The sequence below is a fragment of the Triturus cristatus genome, chromosome 3_1 (assembly GCF_964204655.1).
Source record: "Triturus cristatus chromosome 3_1, aTriCri1.1, whole genome shotgun sequence".
Taxonomy (NCBI): Eukaryota; Metazoa; Chordata; class Amphibia; order Caudata; family Salamandridae; genus Triturus; species Triturus cristatus.
The window spans coordinates 136461873-136480122 of record NC_140583.1 but is presented as its reverse complement, the minus strand read 5'-3'; positions in this window follow the sequence as shown (position 1 = coordinate 136480122).

Sequence of the window (18250 nt, the reverse complement as noted above, 5' to 3'; positions counted from 1 at the left end):
TATATTATAAACCTACCTCTTTCACGGTACTCCCTTTACGGTTAGGTGGAATTTGTTTTGAATATTTAATTAACCTATTATCACCTTCACAAACAATATACAGATCAATAAATGGAACATAGGATATCGTATATCTTGTTCTTTATTTCCCTCCTTTCTTACGCCTTGAAATCTCTGCCTGTTTGTTTTCTATGTAAGAATTATATTGGGAGAATATTGTAAATACAAAATGCTATGTTGAAAAGCCTATTTGCATTGTATGGCCCATTATATTATGGACATGAGGAACATCTTTATATCCTCCACTATGTACATGTCTGGTCATACTTACTCCCTCAAAATTAGGAATTTATGTAAAATGTCTATCTTAGTGTAGGTTTTGTTTGTCAGATTGTCATTTAATATGTGATATTTTTTATTGTTGTATATATATGTATTTATAATTGTATGTCTATGTATTTTTAACAGCCCTGAAGAAGTCCTGTTTCAGGACGAAACGCGTCGGCTGTGTCGCATTGTAATGTCCATTGCCCAATGAACTTGGAATAAAAAGACTAAATCAAGGAACACTTATCTGTCTTTTGAATTGGATTTGAACTACATATATTGTTATTATTTTACTGCTTTTCACAATTGTGCGGTGCATCTTAGCTTTTGTTTGACACCTTTCATTACTGTTGATATTCACAAAGAATAGACCAACACAACACACATTGATGTAACGGACACACAACACACACTCTGCAAATAATCTAGGCAAAGCACACACCTTGACAAATCATAATCACTCATCCCCTGACATATGGGGAGTCTCAGTTTACACCAAAATAATATGCAGCCTTTGCATTGTGAATTATGTACAAAGCACACACATTCAGATAGAGGGAGTGGTTGTCACCCTGACGCATGCACTGAAAACAGATCAATATATAGGAATTATTTTTAATCAATTGAGCTAGATTTTGGATGCAACCAAACTCTCTTACAACTATCAAAGTGTAGAAACTTATCATAAATATGGTAAGAAATTAGGAGGATTATTGGTCCACGCAGTAAAGATCTAAAACGGATAGCCTGCTATGTCCCGGTATTGCATGGCAAGGTCTCCAATCAATTTAATAAGGAAAAAACACGTGGAACTAACAAAACAATGCATACGACTGCTTGGGGTCCATAAGAAAGGTTATCTCATTGCTGCTGGCTCTTCAAACACTGTCAAAGGCTCTGAAGAAAAGTCTGCATTTGGACATATCGAGTAAGAGGTAACATTGTCTATGCATTTTATTTTTTTTAAAGTCTCAGAATCTTATGGGTGTAAGACAAAACCTGTTATTAAGAAGCAGCCAACTGTTAAAATAACATGGGTGGTTAATTAACTTTTGTAAGAAAACTGCAGTAGTTGTGCCATTTCACCCCATAGTAGTTCCCTAACTCTGACTTTAGAAACTATGGGACTTCCTTATGGAACCATCAATTAGATGTTCACAAATCATCTTGAACCCGGGGTGCATTCTATAATTTGCTACGATTGTCGTTGATTTATAGATTGGTGATGGATCCCTTCGCCCATATAAATACACAACCGAGATGTAGATAAAACTGCAGGGGTCTAACTTTTTGTAAAAGTTGCACTTTCCTGTAGCACAGGCCCTTAACCTCACTCTAAGAACATTTGTTTGAGAATCCACCATACAATGAGGCATCTGGGGCTTCACAGAATCAGAGATGTCGAATGTTACTACGACTTTTAACTGTTTTTAGTAGCACCTTACAAGCAAAATGTGCGAGGTGAAGTTCATTTACATTCATGAATTTTTGACAATGCAAATAAAAGACTGCACTTCTTGCCGGAATTTTAATTTTATCAGCACATTATGTTGCAAATTTATATCTAGAACAATATTACAAAATAAATGGTAAAGATGATGATCACTGCAGCTTCCTCCAGCTTTCCCGAAAAGAACTTCAGAAAGTTGCCAAAGATACACTTTGTTGACGCCTTAAAGTTTGTAGCGAGCAATTTAGCAAAAGTGTCACATTGTGCCTCATTACTGTGACATCTTTTACTTCCTGGTAAAAGTGAATGCTAATGCTTTGCGTAAGGGACACTAAAACTTTAATTAATACTACTCTTTAATACATTTCTAAGTTAAGGTTTTCAAAACTGACAACTAATATTTTCAACTGCTAAAATATGTGTGTATATTTTTAATAAAGTTAGGCAAATACTCCTTTTCATTAGCAATTCCACCTACTTTAATTTCGGGACATATTCAGCACTCTTCAGTTTTTTTGAGCAATTGTGGTACACATTATTCACTTATTTATATATTTATTTATTTCTTGATTTATCCAACATTTCAAGTTTAAATTTGAAACATTTCAGCAATGACCTACGCATACTATTGCCCTATTGCTGCTGGAAGAACACATCTACCTATCGATTATAATACACACCCGCCGACTCCCCAAAAAACAGTCATGCTTACTTATTGGTAGGGGCAACGACGATGCCCTAAATGAACCGTCTTGCGAGAGGTCAGAGGTCAGAGTCTCTATTCTCTCTCCTGCTGAAAGCAGTAGCCTCTTCTGGGGATGGTATCCGTTGTGCCTTCAGACTCACGGGCTCTTTGAACAAAGCCCAGTATAATCCGATGGATGTGTTTATAATGGCGCCGCTCTGAGGGCGCAATATGGTCACCTTGTTTGCACAAGCAGCTCTCGTCACGATTGTGGCCCAAGCCACCACCACACATCCGCGCTTTTGTCTTGTGATTTATGTTCATCATGATTTTGTGTTTTTGGTCATTGTCGTAGTGGTTTGTGGTCAAAAGTGATTGGTAGCTTTTGTTTCTTTCGGTGGATGGTGACATTGTAAAGATTTATCTCATTGGTTGTGGGTTAAGGACTTGTAGGTTAGGATCTAGGTCTCGCTGGGGTTGTATAGGGTGGACACTCTGATGTTCACGGATACTTTGAACCTGATTCATGGTAGCTCTCCGCTGGACTGCCAGCGACAAACCTTTACGAGCTCCTGCCTCGATGCGCATGAAGTGGCTAACACAACAAGAGGTTAAATCCTCTGCCCTTAGCCGACCAGTAATGGTCTTATTCTGTCCCAACTGCAAAGAAAACTATGATTCAAAAGAGGTGGACTCGCCTTTCCGCACATAAAACTACAAATGACCATAAATGGCTTTAACGTCTCCAAAACTGGAACGGAAATTTCCAAACATGCGAAGTTGCACCACTCTCCGAAAGCTTTTTCACCTGAAGCCTTTGATCTACAAACAATAGGAATTGGTTTCATAATAATATTTATTCAAGGGTACATTATGTCCTTCCTAGGGCTAACAAGGCTAATTTATTTTTAGGTCTTACCTACTAGACTGGGCAAGCTGTCCGTTGGCGCAAAAAGACCTATAACAGTGGACTTAGAGCCTGCCCATTGTATACCAGTGGTTGACTTCACCGTCACTTTCGTTTGCTTGCTTTTCATTCGTTAGCTTCTGTGAGCTTTGCTTCCTCTAATTGTGTTTGTCCCTTCCCTGAAGCATAGCTGCATTACTTGTATCCTTTTGCTGTTTGCTTTTCAAGCTACTTCTTTCTTTTGGGCTAAGCACTCCCAGAGGGTTTCCGACTCTCCTTAATGTACTTGTCTCACCCAACCATGCTCCATGCTGCTCTCAGTCGCCCATGTGCTACTCCATCACCCATTCCATGCTGCGCTCGCTCTGGTGTACTTATTCTACTTCTCCCCCGCGTTGCTTTCTGCCTGTGTGCTACTCTTCCTCCCGCTCCATGTTGCTCTCTCATCTGTTCCTGCTCTTCCCAACCCAATCCTCCATTTTGTTTCTCTAACCTTGCTCTCTGTGTTGCTTCCCCCGACCACCATCCTCAGTGTACTTTCCCGCCAGCCACACCCACTATGTTGTTTCCCCACCCACACCATCGTTTTTTTTCCCCTACCTGCATCCTGAGATGCCTCCCTCACCTGCATCCTTTGGGATGCCTCCCTACCAGCTCCCTGTGTATTGCGCACTCCACTCACTATTGCGCACTCCACTCACTATTGTGCACTCCACTCACTCTTCAAAACAAAATAAAAAAGCTTTTGATCTACTTTTTAAAATTTACTGGTCCAGCTTGGTAAATAAAAAAACACCACTCATGTCATTTTGTAGGCGCTCGCATGTGTGATGCTCATGCCTACAAAATGAAACGCTCGCCGCATTATAGTGCCTTTTGTTAGTCATTATGCACAGCATCTGGGATTCTGAACATCATGGCTAAAAGCTGATGGCAAAGCCAAAGGGTCCCAAAGGAGAGACTTATTGGCTTTGTCAATTCTTGTTGTAATAGAGGAGTATGTTTGCCATTGTGTAGAGCTACATATGTAACTTTTGCACACAGATGTCGGTAATTGAAATGTATTCTTTATGATCAAAGTTAACATGATTAAATTCTATTGAAAAACAGTATGAGCTACCAAGATTTTTTAAATCACTCTATGTACTTTTTAAAATGGGAGTCAGCATTTGATTGAAATGGGCACGCTCTTTCTCTGGGTACACTGTGTCAATGCTTTTTGGCCACCAAGGAGATGAATGTGGAGTATAATTTGTCCGATGTACGCAGCAAAATACCCATGGGTCCGCTATGCTCCCCAATCTCGACACTATAGTGGCAGAAGAGAACAGACGATAGCAGGCACCAGTTTAATTCAGGGTAGACCTATGCTGGCTAAAAATTAGCACATTGTGATGAGAACAAGACGGAATGAATAGGTAGAAGAGTGGTGCAGTAGAAAGGATCTCAGCAGACCGAGAAGTAAATCTTGTTGATGGACTTGTGTGACTTTGGTGTGCAACGTGTTGACCACTTACACATCAGCGATGGAGTATACATGGAACACAGCAATTCTGCAGCTGGGTGCCCCTGCCGACTGCTGTGCTGGCAGCCACCTGCTGTGTGGCATTACACAAAGTAATTCTAGTTTGCTTCACAATTTTCTGCCATTGTGGTGACCGTGGCAGGGGCACCTGAGGAGCTGAAGAGTCTTTCTTAGAAAACGGCGTCACCGCTATTCAGCAGGTCCCCGCTAGCTGTTTCCAAACTCAGTAACAAACGACAGGTCCTAGAGAGGCAGCACAGTGGCAGACACAAAATGGAAGAGGTCGCCATATGCTGTGCAACTGGCAGCGTATCACTGGCGTTAGGCTGAGGTCCGAGTCAGTGGAACCCTACTACACATCTGGATCAAGGGACCTTTGGCACAAAGTTGAGAAAAGGGTCCCTTGGCACTAGAAACATGCATAAAATAACTCCAACAAAGGAACTATGATTTATTTGAGTATCAATGCATTAATCGAAAAAATAAATTTAATCAATTTGCCAAAGAATGAACTAGCATAAGACCATACCAGAGGCTAACAAGCCCAGCAATTTTTGGAAGCCTAGAAGGCTGCTTAGCTCTTCTTCCAAGCACTATACTATTAAAGCTCACCGTAGGATGCAGAGTTTGGAAAAAGATATGGTGCGCCAGTGGGAGACTTATCCAACAGGAACACAGGGAGCAAGCCTTCGTCTTACAAACCAAGTGCAAAGAATGTAATTGTCATTACAGCTTTGGTTTCAATATTAAAACTCAATACTTTTTTATTAATTTTATTATATTTAATGGCTCACACCTGCTTGCTAGAAACCACATCGACATATTTATTGAAACAAGATATTTAAAATCAATTGAAGTTCCAGGGCTTTAACATTTACATAATGTACATATTGCGAATATGACTCCAAAGGTAGGTGGATTCCTCAAGATAACTGTCTTTACTGTTGTAAGTCATCCTATGTACAGAGCGACATGGTCCAAAAGAGACTTTCGTCTTTCACAGCCTCACTTGAAATGATGGGCTACAACAGAGAACACATAAGAGGGCAGACAAACCTAAATAAAGAGAGTGAGTGACCAGAAATGTATATAACTATCTGAAATGTATTTAATTCAGAACATCCTTCCTGCCCTAACAGGCTGAGCGTGTGTGCACGTACACAACACTCGTTAATATCACCACTTTATTTGCTGTTAATTAGAACATAATTGGGCATCCCTGGCGACGGGCAAAAAGACCCCCGTTAACCCTTCGCGGCGTCCTTGGCTTTCTGTCCCACAGTCCTCCGTGTCTCCCCATTCATTAACAGCGCTTGACTATTGCATTGTTAAACATAAAAGGATGTTGCCATGTCACTTTGGCTCACCCAAACCAACGCTGATGACTAGTGTGTGTCCCTTTAAATTAGGCTGGAGGCGGGGGCAAACAGACAGCCCCTCCTGATTATCGGATATGCCATCCTAGAGTCAGTACCACTGGAAATATGCGGCAGGGGAGGTCCAAAGTATGCAGCAGGATTGACTACAATAAGAAGCAAGAACATGCACATTATGTGGCTTATTGCAGCACAGTTTGTGATAGAATTAATTCATTAGTTTGTCACTTTTACACAGGTAAACAATGATTTTACCTCATTCTTACCAGTTTATCATCCAAATACAGGAATAAGAACATCAAAGGGACCAGTCAACTTTGTTATGAACCTTCCACTGCGCGGAAACACATCTTGCTGCGTTTTCTACTAACTTTTGATCTGTTTGAGCTAGAATGATTTTTGATAAAATCTGTAGATTATGCAGCAGATGATGCAATATGTGGTAAATGCAGCAAGCCCATATTTAAGCAGACTATGTCACATGTGCAAAATCACATATTTCCAGTAGCCCTGCAAATAATTCACAAAGGACAAATGCAACACTTATTTGTACTTAAGTAGGCTGTAGCCATTTTTATGAAAAAAGCCTAAAAACTGTACACATTTGTTAAATATTTATATTAGAAATTACCAATGTAAAGAGTTAGTTTTTAGTATCAGAGTGACAAAAAATCTATTTTCTGAGCAGCATTTCTTCAATCAGATTTTGTGCACCACTCTGCAACGTTTCTCTTTACTATGAGGAACATTCCAGTTGATTCCATTTGCAAATGGGGCTATTATTAGTGTCAGATGGTTTGATTGTTTCTTTTCTTCAACTCATAAAAGAGCCCTTTTATTTTGCACTGGATATATGTACACATTCCCAAGCCCAAAACCTCAAATGCTGCATCTGGATCCAGGTGAACTTCTGACCTGGATTTTCAACCAGGAAATAGCATCATTAACAGAGTTCTGTCAATCTTTCTAGCAAACAGTAGTTCACCAAAGTAGAGAGGACTTGTCAATACTTCAATCCCGCTAATTGTTTTCACTTTCACCTAGTGTGTCAACATCAAGAACAGAATACACTTCACACAGTGAAGGGTCCAACATGCCCTATTTCCTCCAGAAAAACAGTTAACTTCTGCTTCTTGTGTCCATTCACAGCTCACCGTAGGTCTGAGGCACCAGTCTCAGGTCATCAATCAAACTATATGTTGCTGCCTGTCTTGCTTCCAAACAGTACTCCAATTCCAAATACAATGAAAATGACAACAAATTCATCTCATCCAACCACGTTTTTCCATACTCGACTTGTTACAACAGCACTAGCCACTGTGAAACAAGCACAAAAACCCCATAAAAAAACATTATTCATTTCTTTATTTAGCATAGCTCTGCCATTTAGGTACCAGTGTTAATTATAATCCGAACAACATTTGAGGCAGGGTCTCGCCTACATCGACATTACTCAAAGCTCAGACTAAATAATCAAGAGTCAAGGAAGAGGTTAGTGGGAAAGATGCAAGCTGTTTCACCGAGGTAAGAGGGGAGAGAGTAGGAATGAGGGAGATGTAGATGGAGAAAGTTGAAAGGTATAGAGGGCATCATGCATAGAAAGAGTAGAAAGGAGCAGTCAGGAAGAGCAAAACATCTCTTTCCGTATCAGAAAATGGAAGTTGCAAAACACAGTGAAGAAACATCTGGTGGGATACGGAGAATTTGGGATGGAATGGAGATCTGAAGGAATGGCAGGAAGAAGAAGCGCAGAAAGTTTAGGTTTATGGACTAAAATAAGACTCAGCCCATGTATATGTTAAATAGGCAAGTTTTCAATTATCTGCAAAAAAAAGAAATCTTCTTGGCATCTTATCTCGTCAGGGAAAGAGTGAAACGCAGCAGCGGCTGCATCAGAGAAGGATCGTGATTCAGCTGACTGAATATATTAGACACAATATCACTCATAATGGTTCAGCAGATCATGTCACATACAGCAGAGACATACCATAAACAGGAGATATCACCGTGTTCTCTACAGTACTTACGGCAAATTTCCTAACATGCGCCCTACAGGATCTATATATGCCACGCTGTGTGTCATCCTGATGCCGTGGGCATATCCCATCAATCAACTACACACACAAATCACCTTCTGCTGGGAAACTGACTTGTTTACTGACCTCAAAATGTGTAAGTAGCTAGAAAAGTTCTCCAGACCTAACCTTAAATACAAAAATCTTATCCCCACTGTTCACTGCATAACACAAAGCCATTTGACCAAAAATACAATAACACAATACAGTTACCACACCACCACAAGATGAATCAGACTACCATCTATGGTGGTAATCCCAGAACAATGAGAGGTGGCACTGGACAGCTCAAGTACCAGCGAGACCATATCAGAGGCAGAATGTGCACTACCCAAAAGGGGAGAGGATGTGGTCTCATGGCTAGACTGCCGACTTTGGAGCTGGGAAACCCCGTGCCTACCAAAAAAAAAAGAATGTGTCCTTGTGTTACGTAACTGGTGCTCGTGTAAAGCACTCTATTACCTTCGGGTCGAGTTTGTACTCTATAAATCTGCAGGCAAAAAAATAAATAACATGACATGGATTGGGGCTGATAAGAACATCCAGAAAACTCCAGCCTTAAGATGTGCCCCAGTAGTTCCATAAATGGAGAGATATGTGCTTTTTACAGCTCATCAGAGAGCAGAAGATATCTCCCGCATTACAAGCTCAAAGAATAGAAACAGCAAGCAATGGCAGATAGGAGCTGCTTTGACTAGTCTTCGCTGCCATGTGACTGCTAAAGTATCAAAGTAGATCCCCATTGGACTGCAGATACGTACATGTTGGATATTGGGTTTCCTTTACTGTTCGTGTTAGGATGTAATTGTTTCATCAATTATATCTGTGAGGTATTAATTGGAATACGAAGATTGGCTCAACCAGTCAAAGTGCTAAGGAAGTTCCATATGTGCATGCAGATATATGTATGATAAAGATGTATCTCTGTAGTTAAGGTAGATACATCAGTTCATTAGAAATCACATGTAGACACTTAATAATGTTTTGCCTCTCTTCAATCAATCCATCAATACATCAGCATTTGTAAAACACAACTCTGTCCCCCCTAGGGGTATCTGGGTACTGTGTCTCCGTCAAAGAGTCAGGTCTTGAGTCGCTTTCTGAAGTCTGCCAGGGAGGGGGTGTACGGGGCTGGAGGGGGAGGTTGTTCCTGGTCTTGGCTGCGATGTAGGAGGAGCGGCTGCCGCTGTGGCTGCGGGGGGGGGTGCGATGGTGAGTGCAGAGGAGCGAAGGTGTCCGGTGTGTTGGTGGAAGTTCAGTCAATGGTAGAGGTAGGCAGGTCCTAGGTTGTGGAGGGCTTTTTAGGCATGCGTGAGAATCTTAATGGCATCTTTTCTGGATACGGAGCCAGTGGAGGTCTCTCAGGTTGAGGAGGTCCAGGATGAGTCTGGACATGACATTCTTTATAGTCTGGAGTTTTCTAAGGAGCTGGATGGAGATGTTGACATAGAGGGTGTTGCCGTAGTTAAGGCGGCTGGTGACGAAGGGCTTGCGTGATGGTCGTTCTGGTGTTGGTTGGGGTCTATCTGGAGATTCTGCGGGGCATGCGTAGTGTGTGGAAGCAGGAGGAGGCAACTGTGTTAACTTGTCGTTTCATTGTCAGTTGGCTGTTGATGATGCTGAGGTTGCGTGTGTGGTCAGCTGCTGTGGGTGTGGGTCCGACTTCTGCAGGCCACCAGCTGTGGTCTCATGAATTGTTAATCAAACTCAGAGGACAGAACATTGAATATGAAATTTGAGGGTGCCAAATTTGCTGCGCATTGCTCAAATGGTTTCATAGCTATATGTGGGGGGTAGAAAAAGTAATGTCTGGGCTACAAATACAGAGATTTCCAACACAAGAGTTTTCTCCATGCATCACTCCAAAATGGGTGAATGGCGACCAAATTCTTATGGCAGAGTGGCGTTTAGCCATTCTGTGTCTTTTTTTTTGGTTTTGTGAAAATCTATTGTTGAGATTTACAGGTAATAGATCATTGCCATAGTGTGCCTGTGCATAATGTATAATATATAATGCTGAAGGACACAGGAGACGTAGCCAGTACATTTCTATTCCAGTGCTATGGTAATGTGCAGAGTGCACTGGCATGTTAGCCAAGTAATGATGCACAATGACTGACATGGGCGACTAGAAGAGTGCACAGGTACTCCACAGCAGCCTTCACATTTTGGAAGGCCAACTGGAGCAGATGTGTGAAGTTCTGGTCCCCCACGCCCTTCGTAAAGCTACAGGACACGTGGGACAAAGCCACAACACTGCTGTCCTGGTGCTGTCTTCCAAACTGTGAAAACAGCACTGAAACAGCAGCATGCTACTCTAGTCTGCATCATTATACAGGACCGGGGGAACTGAACAACACACAGGTCCTTACATTTTGGAAGACTGTAGTAAAGCAGCTATGAGCTTCTCTAGCATTCTGTTTTAGATCTCGCCTGAGGAAGCGCATATGGGCTGTCTCTTTGAAATCTATTGTATATTAAACCTAAAAAGGGCTTAGAGTCCACCCATTACTTACCACTGCTGGTGTCTTCGTCACTCTCAATTCTTTTGTCTTCATTGGTCAGTGGCAGCTGGGCTGGCTTTATTTTACCGGCGGTCTCGCTGCAACACTAATGTAGATTACACACACACACACATGCTAAACACACATGCTTTCAGCTAGCACATATGACATGAATCACTCCACTCCACACTATGCCACTTTATTCCACTTTGCGCCACTCCACTCTACCTCTATGCTACGCCACTTCACACTACACCACTCTACACCACTCTACTTCACTCTATGCCACTCCATTCTACAATACTCTTCTGCACTTTACAATACTCTATAACATTCCACTCTACAACAATATACTCCACTCTATGCCACTCCAGTCCACTCTACTCCACTCTACACAACCCACTCTATGCCACTCCATTCCACCCTACAAAACTCCACGCCACTTTACTCCACTCTACGCCACTCCACTCAATGACGTTCCACTCAACTCTATGCCCCTTCTCACTGCTCTGTGGCACTCAACTCTAAGGCCCTGCACCACATTCCACTTGACTCAATTACACTCTCTACTCTATATTCTACTCCACTCAATGCCACTCTACAATACTCTACTCCACTCGACACCACACTTCAAAACTGGGATTGAGATTACAAGTTGGGCGGTTGAAGATATGTCAGGCCGGGCTTCAAACTCTGCTCCGTCGGAGGTGTTTTCGGAGTTATGTCAACTGCGTGCTTCGTTGGGAATGCAGAGTTCAGGCAAAAACACTGATTCCGCGGCAGAGCCAAGTTAGGCCCTGCACCTAATTAAAGAAGGAAAAAAGAATTTACCTGCTCTTGAGTCTCCAGGTTGCCCTCTACCTCACCATGGTCTCTCCTCCTCGCCGTCTGCCGTCCTCGCTGGTCACAAACTCCTACGGTGTATGTCTAGGGAGTACTGCGCATAGGTTCGCATGCACGCATGCGCAGTCCTCACAAGACATACAACGTAGGGGTTTGCAGCCGGCAGGGCTTTGGATGGCAAGGAGGAGAATATGGCTAGGATGAGGGCAGCCCGAAGAAGCCAGAGAAGGTAAGTGCTTTTTTACTACTTTTTAAATGTATTGTAGGTTGATGGGAGCGGAGCACAGTTCCACCGAGTTTATTTTTTGAACTCTGTGGAACTCCGCGTCGTGGCACTCCGCCAACACCACCCAGGGTTAGAGATATGCAGCAAAAAAGGAGATCCGGGCTCAGGAAGGACCGATGGCTCAAGAGTAAGAAATGGAGTCTGAAAGTCCTAGCAAAGAGCCAGTTGGCCCTGAAATGCTGCAAAGGCAGAATGGCAAAGAATGGATAAAACCTAGAGAAAGGAATGGAGAGGGGACCAGCAGAACCATAGATATCGAAAGGGGCTTTTGAGACAAATATTGATAATGTTAATTTCTTTAAAGGGTGTGAAAGTGACAGCTGTTTCTGTGTATTGCTTAATCATTAGCAGGGCCACTGGAATTATGCTACGGGGAGCACCAAATTATGGGGCAAATTATTCAGTAGGATTGAGTAAACTTTGTGGCAACAAAAGTCAAATTATGGGGCGCAATGTGGCACATTATGTGATAGTATTACTTTGTTATTTTTACACTTGTTCACACTGTCTGGCCAGTGTTTGCATCTCATTAATACCAGTTTAACTCTCAAAAGTAGCAATAAGCAACAGAAAAGTGACCAGTCAACGTTTGCCACTGCACGGCCACACGTCTCGCTGCATTTTCAGTACCTTTTAGGACGTGATAGTGGGTACGGTGAAAGTGAGGATGTAAAACTAAATGTTACCCTGCCTCCAAAATTAAGCACTCGTTTGTCAAACGTTGTGATCTTCACCTAACGCGTGACAGGGTTCCTAGACCTACCACTGTCCAAGATGGCCCTGGAGTGACATACATCCAATAAAAATGCACTAACTTGGTGACGTATGACGGCGAACGTCTAATGACGTCTAGTCAATCTAAGAGTCACAAATGGTTTCACAGGTTGCATTTCTTAACTGGTCTTAAAAGCGGTTTAGTGCCATTAAAAAGATTCTGTAAAATGCCATTTAAGTCTGTAATAGGAAACACAGGTGGCATGCTTTGATTCTGTGACCACGTGGCACCCCCACCATGGGGGTGGGGGGTGGGGGCTGGGGGGCTCATTAGAGCCATGACGGAAGGGCAGCGCCAAAGTAACGCATTTCTCTTTGGCCGATTGTTGCACTGAAACAAATGGCCGCATCTTCAGTGCTGTTGACTGCTCGTTTGTGTCGCGCGGCTTTTTTAAGACTCTGTCTGTCCTCAAAACACTCCTGCACTTACGAAGACAACTGGAGTCTGAGGGACAAAAATGCGGCCCTCGAGGAGAACGAGCCGCCAGATAGGTGGTGAAAAGGTTTTTATGTTTGTGCCAAGTTCTTCATTCCAGCCGCGCTTTATCTCTCAAGGGCTGTAGTCGTACAAACACTCTGCCCTCTTCTTGTCTCTGCTGCCAGCCGTGGGAACAGAGAGCCAGGCCCGAGGGCCGTCCTTGCTGGAGGGCAGAGAAACACCAGACTCTATGGGGCACATGAACACTTTCTGGCAGAGCAAAGAAGGCTTAATCCATCAATCAATTAAATCTTTATTCGGATATAAATATATCCATAAAAGCACAGATCAAGGACAACAAATATATACAATAGGCTATAAAGTACATTTAAGATTAAAAAAAATAGCAGCATCATAAAAGGAAAAAAAAGATTCACCATAGGGTCGTGTAGACACAGATCAAGTAGCAGCATAAAATACAGAGGACTATGATGGTGCAATCAAGTAACAATAAGTCCAGCTTCATAAAACAGTGCCAGAGATAGAATTAAAAATATACATATATACTAACTCAACAAGTGATAATTGACAATTTGGCACCACAATCCAAGTGTTTCAACCATGAGCGCGGATTACAGATCAGTGCACTCAACAGAAACAGCTTTCAGTGAGTGCTCCTTGAGGCACGCGCGCAAACTGCCACCTTCAAAAAAGATCCCACACGAAAAATTAAATCATCCTCTTCCAGCTCAAGGATTTTCATATATGCTGCCTTATAATGGATTGGAACAGTTTTCTTAAATAATGGTATCAAAAACTATTTAGTATATTTTTTATAAAAGTTACAGAAATTAGGATGAGAAACTTAGATTGTTTGCTATCTTCATCGCAGGGACATGGCAATTGATCAAGGTTGGCGTTATACCCTAAAGGGAAACAAAGTTAACATTTCAAAGTATCTGCCCGTAGGCGGAAAAGCAACCCTCTCTCGCAGCAACGTATGGTTTTTAAAAGACAACTAGATGGTAAGTGTGATGACAGGTGGGATGCATCCGCTAGGGACATATACCTAGCGACTGAAGTTTTACAAGTTTCTTTTTCATACCTTGCATTGTTGTACTGTGCGTATAAAGCCTCCTGAAGAGATTTTTTATTTATGTGCTCTATATCAGTTGGATTTAAAAAGATGTGTTCAAATTTCACGCTGTTAAGGCTCTCCCTTACAGCGGCAAGCCAGGGTATGTCCCTGCCCTTTTCACATTTGAGGCAATCTGTTATTACATCTCTGGTGAGGGTCGCTGCCGGATTGTTCCAGATTGCAAGCCAAAATATAGCTGAGCGAGCCCTGATATAATCCTCGATAAATGTCAGTTTCAATTCCTTATGGCAAACATACTGTCAAGAAGAGATTGGAGCCCAAGAAATGAGAATACATGAACTGGGAGGTCCCTGTGCCTCCATGGCATAACGAAGAGCAGTTGGTTTGTCGGATGGCCGCGGTTAACCACGCCGCGTAACCACAGGTGACCTGACCTCACCCAGACCACGCCCCCCGTCAATGGAGGCACACACTGGGATGGAGTAGAGGGAAGCTGCTATGTGGCAATTTTGTCCTCACCTTTGCGTTCGGTCCCGTTTTCTTCTTCGCCTTGAGGCATTCTTTTGCTGATTGCGGGGACTGCGGGTGAGCAGAGGAGCCGGGGAGATGTTTGTCTCGTGCAGGCTCGTTGAGGGGAACGCGTGGAGTGCTGGAGTGGAGTGCTGCAACAGCTGCCGTAAAACCGGGGGAGAAGGACTTCAGCCTTCAGTCTGCTGCTGGACAATCGGTCACACCCTTGGAGGGCTACAGTAAGATTTATAGTTGTACGAAGCCCACTGGCAGGAGTATTCTATAAAGTAAAAAAAAATAAAACAATAAAAAATTTTGTTTTGTTGTACAGGGGTGCCTTCTGGGAGCTGGAGTCCTGGATAGCTTTCAGGGAGTTTCTGACTGCATTTTCGAGGTAGACCGGGACAGGCTGTTTTTGCATGAAGAAAAATAAGCTGTCTTAAGGAGTAATAAGGGTTAAGGCTTTAACCCTTTCTGGAGGACTATAAGGAGGAAGTTGGTGAAAAGACTTGGAACCAAGTATTTTTGACACTGTGCTCCTAGTTATCCCTTGGACTGCTCCTTTCTGTGTGGGGTAAGATACCTGCGGGGGAGTGTTTTGCGGGTTATACAGCGCAGATATGGGGAAAAATCTGCAAACACGCCCCAAAGTCAAAAACCGCATGCTACTTGCCAAAGAGACAAGAGAGCTAGCCCGCCAGGGGAATAAGCAAAATTCGTCTAAGCCAGTGGTTCCCAAACTTTTTTGACCCGTGGCTCCCTTGACCTAATTGGTGGTTGGCCGTGGCTCCCCACCATTTTTTTTTTACCGGTGGGCGGGTGGGGAGTCCTGTAAGCCCAACCTCTAGAGTACTTCCTGTTGTCTCCCTTAAGTTAATTAGGATGCAATGAAGGTATTAGTTGTTTAAAAAAACCTAGTTAAGTGAGAAACAATACAAGATTAATAGCAAAATATGTTTCCATGCAACTTTTTTTAACCACAAGGCAGCAGATGCAACAGAGAGCACACACATGCTGCAGTGATGCAAACTGTGTGCCTGATCCCAAACCCTTATTTATGCCAGCTGCTGCTTTCAGTAGTTTTTGGTACTGAGACCCACTCTGAGAAAATGGAACATTGGGTTTGGTCTGTCGTAATCAGTATCACCAGCATTATTTTTACACTAAAAAGCGGGGTCCATAGAGCTTGTTAAAATAAAGAAATCGTGATAATAAGGCTTATGATTTCTTTTACGAGCTCCGTGGAGCCTGCCTTTTCAGTGGAAAAATAATGCTGGTGATACTATTATTATTTAAAATGCCATGCCGATCTTCTGCCTAACCTCAGTTTTTTACTTGAACTAGTCTTGATTGGCGCTATGTTGTTTCTAAACACAGTCAGAGCATTGCATGCCAAAAAAACATCAAAATGGCTTCCTCCTTTGGAAAATTCCAGCCTTCCTGGAAGCATCAGGGGCCCACCGACTGCTGGAGGACACGACGGGTGAGGACAGTCTGAATACCCCCACCGCATTTACGGTTCCATTCCCATCCTCCCTCTCACTCCTGGAGGGGGCTTGAGCCATCTGCAACATCCTGGTGGGCCTTACTACTGGTCGAGAGGGCCCATGCCTCCCCCACCAAAATTGAGTCAAGAGATGTGTGGGATAGATAGACTGCAAAGGAACGTCATTTGGTAAAACCACGTGCTTACCACACAGCAGTCAGCACCGAAACAGGGCATCAGGGGCCAAGTACAGAAGAAGTGCAAAAGCAGAGCCAATCTCTGGCGCTATTTGTGCTGTTTGTGCAATACTAGAGCGAGAAGTCTAGGATTCTCCTCCATGACCCAGAAAGATAGTCGCACGAGAGAAAATTGAGACCGCAGATAACACAACCATCTCCAACACTTGCTACGCTTGTAAGCCTTTTTTCTTTGTGAATCATACAGATTTTAACACAGAAATCCAGATTAAAAAACAAAATAACATCCTTAATAAAGAGCCTTCGGGCACTGTGCGCGGCACCAGTCATAAAGCAACAATGGGAGCGCAGCAGAACATCTTTGAGCCGCAGATGCACTGGAGTCATGAACGGAGAGCATGTTCATTGAAGTATTTATTTTATTGTTTTGCATATTTAAATAGCGTGAACTCGACCCGAAGGTATTGGAGCGCTTTATATGAGCACCGTATTTACATTACATATTCAGGCATGGGGAGATTAAGTGATTTGCCCAGAATCACAGGATGTGGGCTCGACCCGAGGCTCGAATCCTGGTTTCCAGCACCAAAGTCGGCAGCGCAGCCGACGGACCACATCCTCTCCCCAAGTATTCCTGCACGGAAGCGCCCCGGGACATGGTGGCCCCTGGATCGGCCGCAATCAGTTTACCAGTCACTAGTTTCACCAGGGAATGTCAAACTCACCCTTCTTGGGGCCACTGCTCTCTGAGAAAAAACGTTTTTTCTGAATGTGTTCGGGAATTGCCATAACCTCTGAGAGGTGATAAACGTCCCCTGCCTGAGGGATGCACGCCGGAGACACAAGTCTAAAACACCTCCAAAGCTTCCGTTTTTAGAATTACACCCAGCACCCTGCGGAGCTGGGCAAGCAGAAGCCTCGATAGGGGAAAAGTATGAGGGACGTGTCTGTCCTGCAGTTCTTAGTTCTCCAGGTCAGAAAGGGAGAAGTGAAAGATCAGAGAGCGAGGGAAGAGAGAAGCAACCAGCTGAGGTCACGGGGGTTGCTAAATTAGATAGCTACGGGTCAAATAAGTTCAACGAGAAGAAGAGGAACAAGGGAGAGACCAGAGAGCGCGTGGAGAAGAGAAGGAAAAAAGGAACAGATTATTTGAAAATAAGGGAGCTGAGATGTGGTGGAAAGCAAAAGAAGAACAAATGAGAGAACACGTGGTGAGGACATAAAAAGGCGTTCAGAGAAACAAGAGAGCACAAATTCCACATTTACAAGAAAGTGCGAATCGGGGGCGCAGCACTACAAGCCCTTGTTTACTTACCGATTTCCTGGTGAAGAGGGTCCCATGAGGCACGGCACAACACGGGGGTCAGCAACAACGACCCTCAAACGCTCTAAGCTTGCTACGGCAGTAATGCTTAGACTGCACATCTTAAAGCACGTAAGATGCGTGCGTGCGCACATATGCGTATGGCGGAAGCTCGCTCTTGGCCAAAACCATTCTGAAGGTGGCATTTCTAAACCCCCCGCATGTTGCGCTGCGGCTGCAATTTCCATGACCCACATCGTGCTCGGCAGCGCGGCGACCCTGGCTTCTCATCACGGCGCACCAGGGTGCCGCGGCGCACACTTTGGGAACCACTGGTCTAAGCTAACGGACCAGGACCCAACATTTGAGAGCTTGGATGATGAGATTGAGGCGTGCTCAGGCCAGGTTGACAGTTCAGGTAAAGTTGGCAAACACGAGAAAATAAATATCGCTCAAACTGCACTGTCCCCGCAGCAGACAAGTGA